Consider the following 12,492-nt stretch of genomic DNA (forward strand, 5'->3'; position numbering starts at 1 on the left):
GTGGTTAGCACAGTTGCTTCACAGCTCCAGGGTCCCAGGTTCGATTCTCAACTTGGGTCACTGTCTGTGCAGAGTTTGCACTTTCTCCCTGTGTCTGCGTGGGTTTCCTCTGGGTGCTCCGGGGAGTTTCTTCCCACATTCCAAAGATGTGCAGGTTAGGTGGATTGGCCATGTTAAATTGCCCTTAGTGTCCAAAAAGGTTGGTGGGGTTGCTGGGATAGGATGGAGGTGTTGGCTTGTGTAGGGCGCTCTTTCCAAGGGCTGGTGCAGACTCGATGGGCTGAATGGCCTCCTTCTGCACTGTAAATTCTATGATTCTATAATGCAGGAGGGAGAATTCAGAATGTCCAAATTACCTAACAGCACGTCTTTTGGGACTTGTGGGAGGTTTTAAATCTCTCTATCTCTGCCGTTGATTTAGAGAGCTTTCTTACTGCCTACAGTTTCTGATTGGATACATGATTAGGAGATCACTGGCTACAAAGAGCTACGACAGCAGCAAAGACGAATCTCATAACTATTAATCCCTTTTTCAGTTTAAACCTTTCCTTTCCAATCCCGCCGTGTATGTGTCTTCTGTATGTCTGGGTGGAGGGTGGGTTTTGGGGATTCGGTAGATTGTTAGACCATTGTTCTGTTATTACTTCATATATTCACCTTTTTCTCTTGCTATTAATAAATAGTTTGTTAACTTTTTAATTTACAAATCTGGTGTCTGCATCTCATTGTAGCAGTGTAGGGCCAAATACTCGATAAGTTAATAAGAATTATTTGTTAATTCACTTATGTTGCGATCCCGGGCCGAGGGGGGCTGGAACTGACTGCGTGATCGCCCAGGGTGTCGTGACAGCATTTGCAAGAAGATGAATACTACAGCACCACAAATATTTATTAACATTTACATCCAAACCCATATCTTTCTGCTTTGAACATAAGAGATGCTGGAGTCAGATATTAACATTCAGTATCAATCTAAAAACTCTGCATTAGGATATCAATTTAGTGGTAGGGCTCTTGCCCTTGAGTCAGAAGATTGTGGGTTCAAATTCCACTTGGGCAGTACTGAGGGAGCAGTGCACTGGCGACCCTCTTTCAGATGAGATGTTAAACCAAGGCTTCATATGTGAAAGATCGCTTGGCTTCAAAGGGAAAAGTTCATCCTGGCCAACATCTGTCCCTCAATAATCACCCAAATTGTCACATTGTCTTTTTAATCGTTCATGGGACATGGGCAGCACTGGCTGGGCCAACATTTATTATCCATCCTGAATTGCCCTTGAGGGGGCAGTTAAGAGCCAACCACATTGCTGTGGATTTGGGGTCACATGTAGGCTAGATCAGGTAAGGACGGTAGATTTTCTTCCCTGAAGGACAATCGATAATGGTTTTGACTAATGCCAGATTTTATTGCATTCAAATTTCATCCATCTACAGTGACAGGATTTGAACCTGGGTCCCCAGAGCATTACTCTGGGTCTCTGGTTTACTCATCCAGTGACAATACCACTATGCCACCACCTCCCATTGCTGACTGCGGGAGCTTGCTGTGCATAAACTGGCTACCATGCTTTCTACATTACAACAGGTACTTCACTGTCACAGACTTTGAAGTCGTGAAAGGCAAGAGTTGGTTATCCGAGATTTTGAACTTGTGTGAAGACAGGGCCACAGATTTACAGCTCAAACGAAGGATGAGTGTGCTGCCAACAGTGCAACACTCCTTCAGTGCTGCATTGGATTATCGCCCTGGATTCTTTACTGGAGTGGGACTTAAGCCTACAATCTTCTGATTTAGAGGAAGAGTGCTACCATTGAGCCATGATTAACTCTCTAACCGGTACCTTTATATTCAATAGTTTTTGGATTGATCCTTGAGTTGACATTATTTCTCTTTGCTACGAAGCTTTCTTCTCCATATATGAGACATATAAGACAGAAGTTTGGGGGCAGCACGGTGGCGCAGTGGGTTAGCCCTGCTGCCTCACGGCGCCGAGGTCCCAGGTTCAATTCTGGGTCACTGTCCGTGTGGAGTTTGCACATTCTCCCCGTGTTTGTGTGGGTTTCGCCCCACATCCCAAAAATGTGCAAGCTAAATTGCCCCTTAATTGGAAAAAATGAATTGGATACTCTAAATTTATTTTTTTAAAAGACAGAAGGTCAAAAGCAGAGTTAATTAGCACTTACTGATACAGCCTCATTAGGTGACTGGAAATGTGTTTCCCATCAGGATCCGAGTGCGAAAAATTCTTAATCTATTTCCTGCAGCCATCCAGAGTCTCCTCTGTGACAGATATGTATAACTACTCTTTTTTTTAAAATTCATGCATGGGATGTGGGTGTCACTGGTAAGGCTAGCATTTGTTGCCCATCCCTAATAGTCTTTGAACTGAATGGCTTGCCAAGCCATTTTAGAGGGCAGTTCAGAGTGGGTGTGGAATCACATGGAGATGGACGATGGCAGATTTCCTTCCCTAAAAGGACATGAGTGAAGTAGGTGGGTCTTTACAACAATCAACAATGATTTCAAGGGCATCATAAGACTTTGAATTCCAGATATTTTTATTGAATTCAAATTTTACCATCTGTTGTGGCAGGATTCAAACCCGTATCCCGAGCATTGCTAGTCCAGTTACAATACAACTATGCGATCACCTCCACCTGCTTGTGCTATGCTGCCTTGATCTACTCTACAAATGCTTACTTTGGAACTTTTGCTAAATTCCAGACATCAACATTGCACAAGAACTTCTATCAGGAGCCTTAATAAAACATCTTACAGTGCTTCACAGGAGTGTTAGCATTAAAAAAAAAGCTAATCTCAAACATACTTTTTTTTTTAACGAGAGGGAAACCTGCTTATTCCAGACTTTGAGATAACCTCGGGAAGGAAGAAAGAAAATTGCTTGTCACAAGTAGGCTTCAAATGAAGTTACACCAAGGGCTGCACCCACTGTATAATTCTCGCTCTCTGGTAAGGAGAATGCCAAAGATTTACCACCCCCTCGGCGAACAAATTCTAAAATGAACTTGGTGACAGGGGAAGCAGGCTCGATGGGGCTGAAAGGCTGGTATCTAGGCTGTTGCAGTAGCAATAATTTAACTCGGATTATCACGATTTAATTGAACTACTTATATAGGGGGGGGGGGGGGGGGGTCACCGAAATGGCCTCACAGGAGAAGATCAGGTCAATAGCTGAACATTGCACATCAGACACCAGACTAACCGTGAGCAACGTCAGAGGAAAGCAGCCTGTAAATATGGGCAGGGGGGGACCTCGATACAGGGACGAGAAACCTTGCAATAAGTAAGATTTTTTTTTTAAAGAATATGCATGGGAGTGTTTTACAACTTTGTGACAAGTGACGATGGAGGTTGACAGCGACACAAGTGCTGACAGAAACAAAACTGGCTATAAATTATTCAGAACCGGCGGCCCCTTCTGCTTGTGCTGTTTGGTTTTTAAACCTTGAACCTCAAAACCCCGCGTTAAAAATGTTTTGATCCCAGGCGATTGCCTGCAGGGGCGAACGTCGTGCTGACGTCGAGTAATTCCAATCAACAAGGCGGCATTTCACAAAAGTAAAGGCTTATCTTTACATGTCAGGCTGCTGCCAGCTGCTGGGGTCCTGCTGAAACAGAAACAAAAACAGAGGGGGGAATCCCCTGAAGATTTGTAAACTGTCCATATTAAGCTCTCCTCACTTTACCTCAGGTCACTTCCAGACTCCAGCTGAATACGTCGGCATCAATTTTCCCCCTCTTAATCTGCTTCCTGGCCCCCCCTCTTGCAATATTTTCCTTTATAGGTAAACAGAACTGAAAAAAAATCAACTTTTTTCCCGCAAACTTTGAAGGCTGAGGCAGGGCGGATGTGGCGATTGCTGCCTCTGTTCCACGCGAGCAGTCGGAGAGAGAGAGAGATCCAGCAGAAATGAGGACCAGATGTCTCTGGCAATTCCCCATGCAGATCCTGTTGTTCCATTTCTCTTTCTCGCTCTCTCTCTCCCTGTCCCTCCCTCTGCAAATTCCAATTCCATCTGTGGGCTGCACATAGCCCAGATCAGGAGCCAGGAGTGAGAGCAAGCTTATGCAGACTTATTCAGAATGTTAGCCACTTCGAGCTGCCTGGACCCTCAATTAAAATAAACACAGCATTGCGTAAGTTTGTGCTTAAATCTCGCTTTTAACATTTTACAAATATTGGGAGCTTCCAGGATACCACTTTTCAAGCTCCAGGCATCAAATCGTATTCTTCAAAAGAGCTGGGGAGGTGGTCTAGTGGTAAATGCACCAATAATCCTGAGGACCAGATTAATGCTCTGATGATATAAATCTGGAATATAGAGCTGGTCACAGTAATGGTGACGCTGAAACTATATTCTTGTCATTAAAAAAAAAACCATCTAGTTGATTAATGTCCTTTAGGGAAGGAAATCTGACATTCTTACCTGGTCTGGCCTACCAGTGACTACAGACCTACAACAATGTGGTTTACTCTTAACTTCTCACTGAAATAGGGACAGCATGGTGGCGCAATGGTTAGCATTGCTGCCTCACAGCGCCGAGGTCCCAGGTTCGATCCCGGCCCTGGGTCACTGTCTATGTGGAGTTTGCACATTCTCCCTGTGTTTGTGTGGGTTTTGCCCCCACAACCCAAAGGTGTGCAGGTTAGGTGGATTGGCCACACTAAATTGCTCATTAATTGGAAAAATGAATTGGGTACTCTAAATTTATTTTTTAAAACTTCTCACTGAAACGGCCTCCTTTCATTACTTTATGACACCCCAAGGCTCTTTACAGACAATGAAGTAAGCACTCTTTGAAGCATAGTCACATTTTAATGGAGGAAACACAGCAAAGCAAGCACTCACAAATGGATCATCTGTTTTGAGTGATGTTGGTTGAAGGATAAAATTAGCCAAGGCATCAGGGATAATTCTATTGTTCTTCTTTGAAATGGTGCCAAGCAGATCTTTAACATTCACCCAAGAGGGCCTCAGATCAATATCTCATCTGGGAGACAGCACCTCCACCAGTACTCCCTCGGTATTCCAATGGGATGAGAACAGAGATTTTATTCTCAAGTCCCTGGAGTGGAAGGATTTGGAAGGTTGCTAACCACATCGACCATAGAACTTGCATTTTATAGGATGTTCGGGGTTGGATGGTCAACACTCACCACCACAACTTCAAATTACCATTGAGGGAGTTAAAGTTAGTGTTAGATTTATTTCAGTCTAGCAAGGCTGCACATATATCCGATTGATGGCAAGATTTAGTTACCAGCAGAATTTCTTTCACTTGATAGGGTTTCTTGGAGACAATGGGGATTCACTTTCCACTGCTTCTCATTTTACCCTACAGTACCACATCTCCAGTTCCCCAAAACTGACCAACAACAATAACTTGAACTTTAATAGCATCCTTAACGTAGTGAAAACTACCAGGGGCATCACAGATGTTTTATAAATCAAGATTTGACATTGAGTCACATAAGGAGACATTGGGGCAGGTGACCAAAAGCTTGGACAGAGAGATAGGTTTTAAAGAACAATTTAATGTGGGAAAGAGGGGTAGAATGCTGGAAAGGTTTAGGGGTGAATGTCAGAGCTTAAGGTCTTGGTAGCTGTAAATCTCATTTACTGGAGACATGTGGGGGAGGGATGTTGATTGTGTTTGAGTCTAATAATCTATTGAATTCAAACAAATCTTGACATACTCAATGTCTTAAGTAATAATTATACAGTGAACTAAATATTACCCACTCAATAAAGAATGTAATCTCCATCAATTCTTTAATTATTGCTCATCTCAATGAATTATGAAATAAATATATATAGAGAGAGTTACAGGCACACAAAGCCATTCCTTAAAAGGTGATTTTCAATTTTCTGACTAACTTGTTGATCATTGTCTTGTTTGTTTGTGACACAGGCCCTTAACTGAGAGACTCTTTATTCAGCTTTCCTTGTGGGTAAAGCTTTTTCTTGCTAAATGTCATCTGTACCCTGAAGACTTCTGGGATGAGCAACTAAACTATTTTATTGGTTCTACCCACAGTGCATGCAAAAACTACTTGAGTCAAGAGAAAGTGAAAGCCTTTGGAGATTAACCCAAATTCCAGTCCTAAATTTGTATATAAGAATAGGGTATCTTGCATCTGGGATTAGGAACGTTTTAGTCATGAAGAGTTGGCGTTGTTAATGTGCTGCTTCCTGAAGGGGTACTACCACCAGTTCTGGGGAAGCTCTACACTGCTCCATTGTAGAAGGGAGGTAGTCAATTTCCATAAAGACTAGTAAAGAAGTTGAAAAAGGTGGGGAAACTGAAGTTAGAAAACTGGAGCTGATTATTGACAGCAATCTAGTAGGGTGGGCACTGCCAAAGGCCAAACTTACCAGACTAAGCTGCACCGGGGGGGGGGACACGTCACCACATATGGAGATGTTGTCATGACAGGCCTTCCATCCACAAGCCCGCAACTAAAGAAATGTACCCGAACCACCTGTGATTGTGAATATAATGACTTAACTTCAAGAGAAAAACATTGATAAGAACCAACTGAATCATAGTGTACACCCGGCCAGTCATTGATTGATTGATTTGATTTATTGTCACGTGTACCAAGGTACAATTAAGCCCCAAGTATACTGTCTAACTCCCCTTGAAAATAATGTTTTGGCCTCAACTTCTTTCTATGGTAGAGAAATCCACAGGCTCACCACTCTCTGGGTGAAGATATATTTCCTCATCTCTAGTCCGAAATGGTTTACTCTGTATCCTGACGGTGACTCCTGCTGCCTCACAGCGCCAGGGATCTGGGTTTAATTCCAGCCTTGGCATGTTTGTGAGGTGTTTGCACTTTCTTCCTGTGTCTGCTTGAGTTTCTTCTGGGTGCGCTGATTTCCTCCCACAGGCCAAAGATGTTCAGGTTAGGTGGATTGGCCATGCTAAATTTTCCCTGAGTGTCCAAAAGATGTGCATGTTAGGTAGCGTTATGGGGATAGGACGGGGATGTGGACCTCAGTATAGTGCTCTTTCAGAGGGTCGGTGCAGACTCAATGGGCCAAATGACCTCCTTCTGCTCTATGACTCTATGGTTTGGACTTCCCAGCCACCCTTCCTGCATCTACCCAGACTAGTCCTGTTTGGATTTTATAGGTTTCTTAGAGATTCCCCTTCATTCTTCTAATCTCCAGCGAATATAATTCTAACTGACTCAATTTCTCCTCATACATCAGTGTGTGAATGTAGGATCTTCAGGTATATTATATTATTTGTATTTGGTGCAGTAAGGGTTAAACACTTGGGTTAGTATGACTGCTGCAGTAGTGTTTTAAAAATCCTGTTTAAAAGGCAACTATGTTGTTGGGAGCCAGAGGTGCAATTAAAGCACCGTAAACGCTTGGGCTAATGGAATTTTCTTTGGATTAAGATGGTTCCCTGTGGAGCAGTTAATTAGATACATTGGGCTGGATTCTCCATCCCGCCACGCCAGATTTCTGGTTCAACCCGCCAGCGGGATGCTCCGTTTTGCCGTTGGGTCAATGGGGTTCCCCATTGTGGGGCAGCTCCTCGCCGTCGGGAAACCCCCGGGCTGCCAGCAAAATGGAGCATCCCGATGGCCGAGAATCCAGCGCATTGTGTTTCAGTTTGGTAAGATTATGTAATTAATAGGAGGAGCTGGAGTACCTGACATTTTGCAGAAAAGCAGTTGAGTTGAGTTTTAGATTGGGATGTGAGCAGAAGTCACCCATCTGCTCTCACTGCAGTTCAGTTAAAGATTTGACTGGGGGCAGACTAACCTGTGGCTGGGATAGACAGTTTCAACAGTGAGTTGAGACAGACAGGAGTCTGCAGTTGGTTCTGGAAGTGAAATTGTGAAGACAGTTTCTGAATACTTTAGCTAGAGATCTTGCATTCTTCTGACAGGATTCAGGTTTACCTCTTAAAATATTTTCAAAGTACATCTCTTAAGCATGTAGCCTGGATCTACCAACTGTATTGGATTGCAAGCTGAGATGGTTTTGTTGTTTAAGTGGGAATAAAGATAGCAGTTAAGGGTCCAGGAACCAGTCTGTTAAACTTTCGCTGCACTCCCTCCATAGCAAGAACATCCTTCCTCAGATAAGGAGTCTAATGCTGCACACAATATTCCATGTGAGGTCTCACCAAGGCCCTGTATAACTGCAGTGGCATCCCTGTACTTGAATCCTCTCGCTATGAAGACCAACATACCATTTGCCTTTTTTACTGCTTGCTGCACCTACATGTTTACTTTCAGCGAGTGGTGTACAAGGATACCTAGGTCTCATTGCACATTCCCCTCTCTCAATCTATATTCAGATAATAATCTGCCTTCCTGTTCTTGCTACCAAAGTGGATACATCACATTTATCCACATTATACTGCATTTGCCATGCATTTACCCACTCACTCAACTTGTCCAAATCACACTGAAGTATCTCTGCATCCTCCCAGCTCACCTTCCCACCCAGCTTTGTATGATATGCAAATTTGCAGATATTACATTTAATTCCCTCATCTAAATCATTAATATACATTGTTAATAGCTGGGGTGCTGCCGCTGATCCCTGTGGTACCCCACTGGTCACTGCCTGTCACTTGCAAAAAGACCCATTTATTCCCATTCTTTGTTTCCTGTCTGCCAACCAGTTTTCTATCCATCTCAAAACACTACCCCAAATCCCATGTGTTTAATTTAAATGCTGATTATGTGGGATCTTGTCGAACCCTTTTCTGAAAGTCCAAATAAACCACATCCACTGGCTCTCTCACAGGTAATTATCTCAAAGATTGCATGTCATGTCCCAGTTATTTGCTTTAATTTTAAGCATGCTTGCTGAGGGAGGTTTTGTGGTGCAGTGGCAATGTCCCAGCACTGGATTTAAGTTCACGTCAGGACTTGATGGCCATGGAAGGTGCATTCATAATGTGCCCAAACAGGTTGATTATCAGCCTGCAAATCCTTTGAATATACCTGATGGCAGGTGGTAAAGAATTGGAGAGTTTCCTGGTCAGACGTAATGCAGAGGGAAATGGCAAACCACCGCTAAACTTTACCAAGCATAATCATGCACCAATCCAGTATGGGATGCTAACACCCTCCTTAGGGCATGGTACCTGAAGGAGGAGGATGGTAAAGTCTACAAGAATTTGTAAAGATTCAGCGTTGCAACTTGATTTCTTTCGATCTGTGACAAAGAAATTTATGTGCAGTACATGGCGTTTGATGGAAAATTGTACTGGGTTGTAAATGTAATGGGCAATTTAAGGATTAAAGGCCTGGGGTTAAAATGTGTTTGTTTTTAAAGAATTCTGTTGTGCAGGGTCTGGGTGGGTTTAGCAGGGGAAATTGACAAAGGAGTGTGTTTTTCAGTCTGGGCTAATGCATAGTGGTTTGCCTGGGGAAGTCCCTGGGAAGTTAATGTGAAGATAAGTTGTTTTTCAGCGCAGGGGGATGAGGACATTGCTGGGTGGAACCAAGAAAGGCAGAGAATCATTTTGAAAGTATTAGAGAGAGTTGGTGAAGAAGCTTTGCAGAGAGCAGTTGTCTTCTGCTGAGTCCAGAATTCTCCCACAGTAAGATTGATTGAGATATGTATGTTACATTTCTTGTTATTTAATGGGAAATTGTATAGTTGGGGTAAGGTGTAAATTGTAAACTGTTCTTTTTGGGTGTGAAGTCCAAATATTTAATATTGTACTTATAACAAAAGTTTTGTTTTTAAAATAACCACGCCCTATTTCTGCATGCAATCACTCCTGAAATGAATCATTCTTTCCCAACCCCTAAAATGTTGGGGTTCCGGTCCAGTATCCTAGCCACTGTTGGGGTCTTTACTCACCGCATGCTCGCTGATTAAAGTCTCTGGTTTACAGCTGGTAATGGTCTTCCTTGCAGAGTCATTCATACAATACAGCACTTACAGGCAACAGGCTTTCTGAAGAGACGCTTTATTTTGCACCTTCAGCTTGAGGTTCACATTCAGGCCTTTTATCTTTCTGAAAGGACACTTTATTTCACATTAAACCTGGCTTTCAACTCGTGGTTTTATTTCAAGCTTCTTCAGTCTCAAGGGAATGACACCCAGACTTGCTGGAGAGTCAGCCCTCACAGTGGCCTTATGGAGAGGATTGATCAGATATTTTTGGAGTTAGTTGGAACCCTCCATCCAGGTTGCAGAACCAAAAATGAAACCCAGCTGCAACCTTGTGACTCTAAAAACATTTCATTGGAATAATTGAACAAAAACATTGGATCGGATCCAATCACCGCTGTTTCAGGGCAGAACGGAGCCCTTCGGGCCAACTCATTGGTCACTAGCCAAATCAATCAAACCAAGTCACTGATGTCAGCCAGTCTGAAACAGCACAGCCTTCTGGATCCTTCTGTTTGAATTAAAAGGCTCAGGCTGCCTTCAAAACACAAATCATCCATGGATCAAAAATGTAACGGCAAAAATAAAAGAAATGGGAAGTAACGGAATAAACAGGAACAAAGAGGAAGGACCCTTACAATCTGGAATTCAAAGCTCGTCTCAGTAATGGTGACCATGACAACTTTCAATTGTTGTAAAAACCCACCTGGTTCACAAATGCCCTTTAAGCAGGGCTTTCAAGTGCAGGTCATGATCCGCAGGTGGGTTGCAAATGGGTGTCAGGCAGGTTGCAAAGCGATTGGTCGCAGCGTTCCTGCGATGGTCTTGATTGCAGGATAAGCACCCAACAGCTGCTACCAACCTTTAAAATGAGAATGGCAGCCCCTACCAGCTTTAAAATGGGAACAAAATAAGGCTGTGTGCAGTCTTCCGACCATAAGTGGCAGCAGTGAGCAGGTCAGCGCACCTTCACAAACACTTGACGTCATACCCCCCTGTGCGTACCTGCTTTTGATGCCAAATCATGGAGAGCTTCTCCATTTTCTAGCTGCTAGCAAGCAAGGCAAGAGACTGTGAAGGTGAATAATTTGGTTATAAGGAAGAGACGGCCAGAGACACAAATAGGCAGTGCACCTACTGGCCAGGATCTCACATCTGAATATACTGGAGAGAGTTTCTCAGGAGAATCCATGGCAGGAAGAATGGTGTTAGTGTTATCTCTGTACAGAGCTCCAGGGCTACAAGTGAACAGCCTACATAGAAAAAACTTAACTTGGGAACAAAGCAGTATAAAGATAATTTCTTGAGGTATGGTTTTGTCAATTGTGTCAATGCAAATAAAGATGCAAAACCCATGCATGTTATATGAGAAGTACTGGCAGATGGAGGTTTCAGATTTTGAAAGCGAAGTGATGGGTGAAAAATACATCTTGAGATGGAGACCCCAGAGTCAGTTATTAACTTACAGCTGAGTCCAAATGAAAAGACTAATCTGCTGTACCTGACCTGCGACAGCACATTAAAAACGTGCCAAAAGTCCATGAGGCTGTCAACATTCTGGAGTAGCATCTCCCAGGAGTATCCGCTGAGTAAAGCAAGCATTTTGTTGCGATTGCACTTCACGGCGACCTACATGTGCAATGTTGGATATTTTTTTCTCACAAAGATGAAGACGGCACAAAGGAACTGGCTGAACTCTGCACGTGATATGCGCATTTCCCTCTCCTCCTGTGAACCTGATTGGAGTGAGATCATGAGGACCAAGCAGGCTCCCCTTTTGCATTAAAGGTAAGTGAAAATGGCGTATATCGCTAGTGTCAGCTGGCATGAGCCATAAAGGACGGCTGGTTTGGTCCCAAAAGTCGGCTGGTTGGCAAAAGTGGGTCCCGGGAAAACAACATTTGAAAAGCACTGCTTTAGGGGAAGGAAATCTGCTGCCAATATCTGGTCTGGCCTACACATGACTCCAGACCCACAGCAATGTAGTTAACTCTTTAACTGCTCTCTGTCATGGTCTAGTAAGGGCAGTTAGGGATGGACATCATGCTGGCCCTGCCAGCGGTGCTCACATCCCTATGAAATAATTAAAAAATTATCCTTTCTGAAGCTGGATTTGTGTCCCTTTATTGCAGCAAGTTTTACAAATTGTTTCGTAAGCACAGCTCCAGACCATGCTTAAATGTTGTTTAATCAAGGAACCTGATCCAGGAAAAAGGGATCTGAAATGGATAGATTTTTGGGCACTACGGGAATCAACAGATGTGGGTAGGAAAAGAAAGTTGAGGTGGAAGATCAACCAGGATCTAATTGAATGGCAGAGCAGGTTGAGGAGCTGAATGGCTCCTATTTTTTATGAATCCAACTTTCTAAGTTGAAAAGCGTCATTTGTTTCATTCAAAATCAGACAAACACAGCACTAAGGAACATTTTTATTGGCTGTTATGCCCTTATGTCAGCATGTTGCATATGCAATGTGACATCAGTATGTCTTCATAAGGTTTTGAATGCATCATGCTGGCTCAGAAATCTTGATACAGGATGAGGAAATGCACATTTATTGAGAAAAATCACTGTGTTCTTTGTAAACAA

The 12,492-nt window shown here is 43.2% G+C and overlaps 1 protein-coding gene across 1 annotated transcript in view; it reads right to left on the bottom strand.

The window, feature by feature from the left end:
- glt8d2 (glycosyltransferase 8 domain containing 2) overlaps positions 1–3,915 on the bottom strand; it is a 93,362-nt gene extending 89,447 nt beyond the window's left edge. Inside the window, exon 1 of the mRNA XM_072484980.1 lies at positions 3,709–3,915. The gene's annotated coding sequence lies outside the window, so the exon portion shown is untranslated. The remainder of the gene's footprint in view (positions 1–3,708) is intronic.
- Positions 3,916–12,492: the final 8,577 nt, after the last annotated feature.

This window comes from Scyliorhinus torazame, chromosome 19 (genome assembly GCF_047496885.1).
Source record: "Scyliorhinus torazame isolate Kashiwa2021f chromosome 19, sScyTor2.1, whole genome shotgun sequence".
Lineage (NCBI taxonomy): Eukaryota > Metazoa > Chordata > Chondrichthyes > Carcharhiniformes > Scyliorhinidae > Scyliorhinus > Scyliorhinus torazame.